We start from the raw sequence: 7,653 nt of genomic DNA on the forward strand, positions 1-7,653 counted from the left end.
AGCTCTCCCCGGCAGAGAGAAATTATGACGTGGGAAACCGTGAGTTGCTGGCCGTGAAGTTAGCGTTGGAAGAGTGGAGGCATTGGTTGGAGGGAGCCGAGCATCCTTTTGTGGTCTGGACCGATCACAAGAACCTGGAGTACATAAGAAAGGCAAAAAGACTGAACTCCCGCCAGGCTAGGTGGACCTTGTTTTTCAACCGTTTTGACTTTGTTCTTTCCTACAAGCCGGGGTCTCAGAATGTCAAGCCTGACGCTCTGTCCCGTCTGTTTGACCCTGTGCCTGCAGCCAAGGAGCCGGAACCCATCATCCCATTGAACCGGGTGGTAGGAGCGCTGACTTGGCCAGTAGAGAAGGAGGTAATACGTGCCAATGCTGGAGCTCCTGCACCAAGGGGTTGCCCGCCTAACCGGATTTTTGTTCAGGAGGCCGAGCGACCACAGGTGATCCACTGGGCTCACACTTCGCTGCTCACCTGTCACCCCGGAGTCAAGAGAACTATGTTCATTATTAAACAACGTTTCTGGTGGACATCCATGGAGAAGGAGGTGAAGGAGTATGTGGAGGCATGCCCTATCTGCGCTCGAAACAAGACCTCTTCCAGGTCGCGAATAGGACTATTACAACCACTCCCTATTCCCAACAGGCCCTGGTCAGAGATCTCCATGGACTTCGTCACTGGCCTGCCCCTCTCTAGAGGTAAAACCACAGTTCTCACGGTAGTGGACAGATTTTCCAAGATGACACATTTCATTGCTCTGCCCAAGATGCCCTCAGCTAAGGAAACGGCGGAGGTCATGATGCAGAATGTGTTTCGGCTTCATGGTTTCCCTCAGGATATTGTCTCCGACCGGGGCCCCCAGTTTGTGTCACGCTTCTGGAAGGAGTTCTGCAGCCTCATCGGTGCCACGGTCAGTCTCTCGTCTGGATACCATCCGGAGTCTAACGGCCAGACAGAGCGCCTAAATCAAGAACTGGAGACCTGCCTGCGCTGCCTGGTGTCCCAGAATCCATCCTCCTGGAGCGAGCACCTCACCTGGGTTGAGTATGCACACAACATCCTCCCTACTTCTGCCACGGGCCTGTCCCCGTTTCACTGTGTTTATGGCTACCAGCCGCCACTGTTCCCAGCCACGGAGAGGGAGGTCACGGTCCCGTCTGCCCACGCTCTGGTCAGGCGTTGTCGGCGCGTGTGGGCTGCGGCTAGGAAGATACTCTGCAGGAATGCGCAACTGGTTAAAAGAGCAGCAGACCGAAAACGCCGACCAGCCCCTGTAAACCAGCCAGGCCAAAAAGTCTGGCTCTCTACACGAGACCTTCCCCTCCACGTACTCTCCCGAAAACTGGCTCCCCGGTTTGTGGGTCCTTTTCCCATCACCAAGGTCATAAACCCAGTCTCAGTGAGACTACGGCTTCCCAGGGCCATGACGGTACATCCCACCTTCCATGTAGGGAAATTAAAACCGTTGAAGGAGAGCGCTATGGTTCCCACCGTCAAACCCCCCCCGCCCCCCCGGATGATCGATGGAGGTCCGGTTTACACGGTCAAGTCACTATTGGCTAGTCGGAAAAGGGATAGAGGGCGACAGTTACTGGTTGACTGGAAGGGTTATGGTCCTGAGGAGCGGCAATGGATTCCTTCCCGCTTCATCGTAGACAAAAACCTCATTGAGGATTTTGACCGCCTCAACTCAGAGGAGCCTGGGCCGTCAGGAGCCGTCCCTAGAAGGGGGGGGTACTGTCATGTCCAATAAACTTATAGTGAAAGTTTATTCTTTATGTTAGAGTTGTCATGTCCCTTTGTCTTGTGCTTTATGTCTATGCCCTTAATTATTTCTTCCTCTCATTTCAGGCCTCCACGCTCCCCGCCCCTTTCTGTCTCCTGCGTCCTTGATTATTTTCCCCGCCCTGATTGTTTCCAACTGTGTCCCCTTTACCTGTGTATATATTGTGTTAGCTCCCTCCTGTTAATTGTCAGTTCGTTGTCTCTCGAAGACCTACGTATCGGCTTACCTCACAGACCTTTCACGGACCTTTCACGGACCTATGCTATAGATCACGATTCTAGTTTTCCTTGAAAGAGTGTTTTGTTTTCCTTATTTTATTACTGTGCAAAATTCCAGTAAAGTCTTTATTTTGAAACGCTATCTGAGTCTGAGTTTTGAGTCGTGCAATTGAGTTCATGCCTCAGTGTTCACCCCTTGACAATTTTAGCATTTTATTTTGCTCACTTCTTCACATGATTTCATAATTTAAAGAATCACATCAGCTGGACATTCATTGATCAATCTCATCTCTGAACATCCATATTATTTTAATCTAACTCATCATTGTCATCAACTTCTGTATACGGGGGTTGGTCGTCTTGTTCTGCTAGCATTTGTAACTGTCTCCTCATGAGAAATGTACCCTCCCTCCTTTCATATCATTTAAGGTATGAAAGTAATATGTTCTCTAGAAGGGGCCGTTGTGCGTTCTACTCTGGGGTACGGCATTCTAGACAGTCATTTCTGGGAGAAGATTTTGGTCAGTTACAACAGTTGTAGAATTTCATCACTTAAATGTTCCTACTAAGTACCTTTGGGTGGTCTGTTCTAATGCAGTGATAAAGTCCCTGAAATGGTGTGAGAACCGGTGGAATATCAATAACGCATTATACTCATTTATTTTCAATTATGGTCTACTTAAATAGCTATGCTAACCCCTTTAACAGTGTGTGGAACCTTGGGTGCCCGAGCATGTGATAATTACTCCCTCCTTTAACAAGGACTTTAAAACAGAAGTCATTTCATTAATGGTTTGCAGTTCAATTCAGGAATTTACACTTATGGCAGATATGTTTCTCCTTTAAATAACATCTCTAAATGTCAGGTCATCACTGATTGAATGGATCACCTTTAGGAACTGGTGGCGCTTGTCTTTTAAAACTCATACTCTGGTGCCGTGCGTTCCCTCTGAAGCTGCAAGTAAGATTTAAAACATCGAGCGACCCCTTCTCCCTGAACAATATTTGTTGTAAAATATGCACCATCACAATGAGTGATCCAAGGCCCCGCATGTATTACTCCCAATTTTATTTTATTTTTTTTAAATTAAAATGTGCAATCTCTCTTTGCCCAGTGTCTTTTTAAAACTCTACATCTTGGACGAAAAACAAATGTTATTTCCACCTTAATCTTCCCTCCTGAGGTAATAACCATGCTACAATGGAGAAATCAATACTCTAGATTGGAATACTATATTTGGCTTGGTACTAGCTCTACCTTTAACATTTTCCATACAAATAAAGATTTGTCTGCTTTTATAGAGTGGTTGCTAAAACCATCCCTTTAAACTGTAGGTCTATACTGTAACAAATTCAATCTTCCCCAAATTCACACATGAATAAAAAACTCTTAAAGAATAATTTGTTCATATGATGAAAAGATTGAATAATATGTTCTACCCTCAGTGTGTTTTTAGGGTTATTTAATAGTTTCCTCTTTCCTTCTTTATAAATTCACCAATTTATTAATTCATGGCTAATAAATCTTTTTCTTTACGTATTTCTCGTTGGTGAATAAGTGTGTTTATGTGTAAACTCACTCACTCCCGTTTTCCTTCTCTCCCCCTCTGGTTGTCAAGCCACAACCCCCTCACGTTCTGCCGGACCATGCCAACTCCTCCGACCTGTCTTCTCCTCCGTCCACCTTCTCCTCAGTCCATCTGCTCTTGGATCCTTCCGCTGTAACTCTTTTGAGTGGCCCAACTGCTTTGCTTTTCATCTCCTCCTTTACAGTCTCTACTTTGTTGCATGGAGGGCGTATTCTGCTCTCATGTCCCACACTCTGCTCTTGTGCCCAAATCTTGTGGCTCAGCTTTTCATGTCCTGTGGGGGACCGATGAGAGTGTGCCTTTTTATGTCACCTGTAGTTCTGGATTCCTCAGGTGGAGATGGTTCTGGATAAAGTCTTGTCATTATTGGTTCAGCTCTGGTTCTCTGTCTGTTCGATGGAGAAGGAGGAGTCTTCCGTGGTGAGGTCTTTTGTCTGCTTGGAAGTTGGGGTCGTAGCGTTCTGACAGGCGGAGAGATAGAGAGAGAGAGATCTCGGGACGCATTATCTATAGTTAATTCTAACACACCGAGGTAAAATAAATCCAATCTATCCCACTCTATTTTCATAACCATACTATCTTTCTTTGATGTTAAATGTCATCTAAGCCCAGTTAATGTCTTCTAATAATTGTACCATATCCCTAAACATTGTTTTCACCCACTGTAACATGTTTACTCCAATTAACTCTTTCAGGAAACCACTTTCTTCCATAAATTTAAATACCTAGATGTTTCAAGCATCACATATTTCATACACTATGAAAGAACGTCTCCATATGTTCTCCATCACTTTAAATCTCACTGTTATTTAGAACATAAGTAACTTTTGTGACTGGACATATCTGCAATGTCGCCACTATCTGCTGGGAAATTTTGTTCATAGAGTTTGTACGTACAAAGCTGTACTTGTGGGTTAGTAGCCTGTTTCAACTGTAATCATTTTCAATAATTCTACTCAGGTCACCGGTCGGTTGTTCATAAACTTAACAGGGGGTGTTTCTGCTACAGACTAAAACATGGATCCAGTGTATTTAGAGATTCCCCTAATCTGTAAATCCCCATCACTTACATATCCCGATCACTTAAACCCATCTCATCATTTGATACAAGAACTGCATATAGGGGGGTGAATCATCTTGATTATAACCGCCTCACCTTTGGGAACGAGTATTTCTAACTCCTCCTCTTGTTGCTCAGCTGATCTTTTGGCTCTGGGGATAAGTGAAAGTCTCTGAAACTCAGCTGGAGTCTTGTTAGTGATGTGGGCATTCTCTATGAGTGAACTAATGGTTCCATGTTTTACTTGATATTGTACTCCCCTTCCAACCAGAAAGGTGCCAAGTGGCCAAGTGTAATGAGCACAATCGACAATGCTATTCTGCCTCTTATCCCTAGGGGACCCCACAATTGGTTTGGCTTTGTTCTTGTCATCATCTCTCTATTTTATCCCTGGTTGTGTCCGTTACAGAATTTAAATAATGAGTACAAAAATAACATATACAAACAATTGGACTCTTTTTCAGATGTAAAACAAAAAATAGGTTTTCACTTTAATGTACAATCTATAAAAATCTATAGACAATTTGTCTTTTGAGCTGTTTCTATCTTTATCTTATTTCTATTTATTGTTTTGTTCCAGCTCTGCCAAATCAGTCCTAACTCCCAATAATGTTCTGGAAGTTGCCAGTGAAGGGTGACAATGTGTGAGGTGGTGTCAATTTGCTCCTTTTTCTTTACCTTTAAACCGGAGCGCGTGTGAAGTTTGTTACAACTTTTCACGCTTCCGTCCACCGGGGATGAGCCCACTGTCTTTTGTGAACTTTCACCCTCACCCATTCACCTGGCCGAACAGGAGTCTCTTCTGGTGTCTCGTCTGGTATCTCTGTAGCTTTCCTAGCCTGTGTAGACAAAACTTGCAAAATATTACTCAGAGTTCTGACATATTCATCCACTTCTATTTGTCTAATATCTAAAACTGGACCACTCCCTCCTTGGAGAAGGCCCAAGCTTTGGCATACCTCTTGTCGTTATGAGACCTATTGTTAACTATATGTTATTATTTATTAACCACAACGTCACTGAAATCAACATATCTGTATAATCATGACACTCCCTCCTTTGAGCATAAAATGCTCAATTAATATTGCAATGATTACCCTATTCTGAACAGGACATGTAAAACCTATAACGTTGCATTAAATAAATATAACTGCTCCATGTACCCATAAGGCGTACAAAAATATCGTATGATGTATGGCTTTCTGATGGTATAAATGCATATTCACTAACAAATCTGTCATTAGCACAAAAAATAGTTTACTTGTTTCAATCATGGCTTTTCTCATGGTATTATGCATCATCGTTGCTGCGAAAAACAATACCCCTGATGTCGCTAATGCATCTCAATAATTCTAGGATTAGAGGATTGGTTGACACTGTTGAACTAACATATGATAAAATAATATTTCTCCAAACTGGAGGGAAAATATGAACTATTCTCACAGAGAGTGACCTGCATGAAGGGCTGGTGCCCCTCACTCAAAATGAGATATTGCCTTACGCACTACACTATAAATCAGTAAAGTTACTCAAGAATAAATAAATAAAAACTGATTCTTGAAACTGTTGTAAAAACCCTACAACTTCTTCCTCCAAGCTCTCAATCAGTGTTATTTTTATTTAATCTGCAGCTCATGCCTTAAAACAGATACTTCAGACCGATTATAAAATTGTGTTTATGAGAAAAATGTAATCCGACTCCATAAATCACATAATTGTTTGATTAAAAACTACACTTCTGGCTAAGAATAAATGAAGTTCCCCTTTAAACACAGCCCCGGTCTTCTGACGGGGTCTATCTATGTACTGGCTGGAAAATGTTGGGCCAGTCTCTGTCGCTCCGTCACAGTTCTCCCACTAACAGTCACTCTCGAGTTCAGCTGGGTTCTTGTTGACTTCTTCACTGGTTTGAGACAAGTGACCCTATTGGAACACCTCCCTTTGTAGCCAGACTTCACCACAGCAGAATTGAGTTTCCGTTTTCAGGTCTGGACAGCTTCACGTCAGGTGTATCCCCGCCCCTTGCATATTTTGGGTGGAAGCCCATCGTCTTGACCTCACTAGCTGTGTGGACACAATAATTTTCTGTGTGGGGGAACAACATCACTTGTAATCTGTATCCTTCTCATAATTACAAAAATAGTCTGCTCAATGTTCTACTCTGTTACTTCTAATCTGTGAACGCTTTATGTGTAAATGCAATATTCTACTCACTATCTTTTAAATAACATTCAACCTCTCCCTCCTGTGGTGACATATGTGGCTCTATGTAGCTGGATTTCTAAATACTCTAGTGCTGAAGATGCATCACCTGATGGTCTGGTCCTCTAAGCTTCCTCATTGTTGTGGTTGATACCAGGCTGTCAGTGGCATTTGGTTCATGTTTGGAAATCCTGTACGTCTTTGACATCTCTGGGACCCCCTGGCTCCGTCGTCATCATGGAAACTGCATGGTGGGCCGTTGTTTGGTGCATGTGGTGGGTATTTCATTTGTTGTTGTGCTGTAAACTCATGTTTTTGCTGGGTGTATGAGGGTTCAATAAATGGGGTTCAGTTTATGTGTGTGGTACTTTAAATCTGGGTGGAGCTTCGCAGGGTTTATTGATGTGTAGAGGGGATACATAAATGAACGTCATTGAGATTGAGGAATCAGGAGAGGCCACTAGTAAGTGCGATTATTATATTGAATTTGATTTAAGTTGTATGGGATATGTGTGATCCTGTTGTATTGTTGTTGTCCTTTTTTCTTCTAAGGTTAACAACCTATTTGAATTTGATTAAATTATCAAACCTAGTTGTTTCCGTCCATCTTGATTCCACCCATACTGTCGGGAGATAGACAGTACAGTTGTTAACTAACCGCATCGGGAGGAATAAAGGTTTCAACCGATGGCGAGAGACAGCTAGGAAGATAGACTACAGCAACGGTCGGCGGGAAGTGAATGCCCGAGGCTAGCAAAGCTAGCAAGGACCGTCGAAGCTAGCGGAGTGGAGCTAAC

Source organism: Notothenia rossii, assembly GCF_949606895.1.
Source record: "Notothenia rossii genome assembly, chromosome: 4".
Classification (NCBI taxonomy): Eukaryota; Metazoa; Chordata; class Actinopteri; order Perciformes; family Nototheniidae; genus Notothenia; species Notothenia rossii.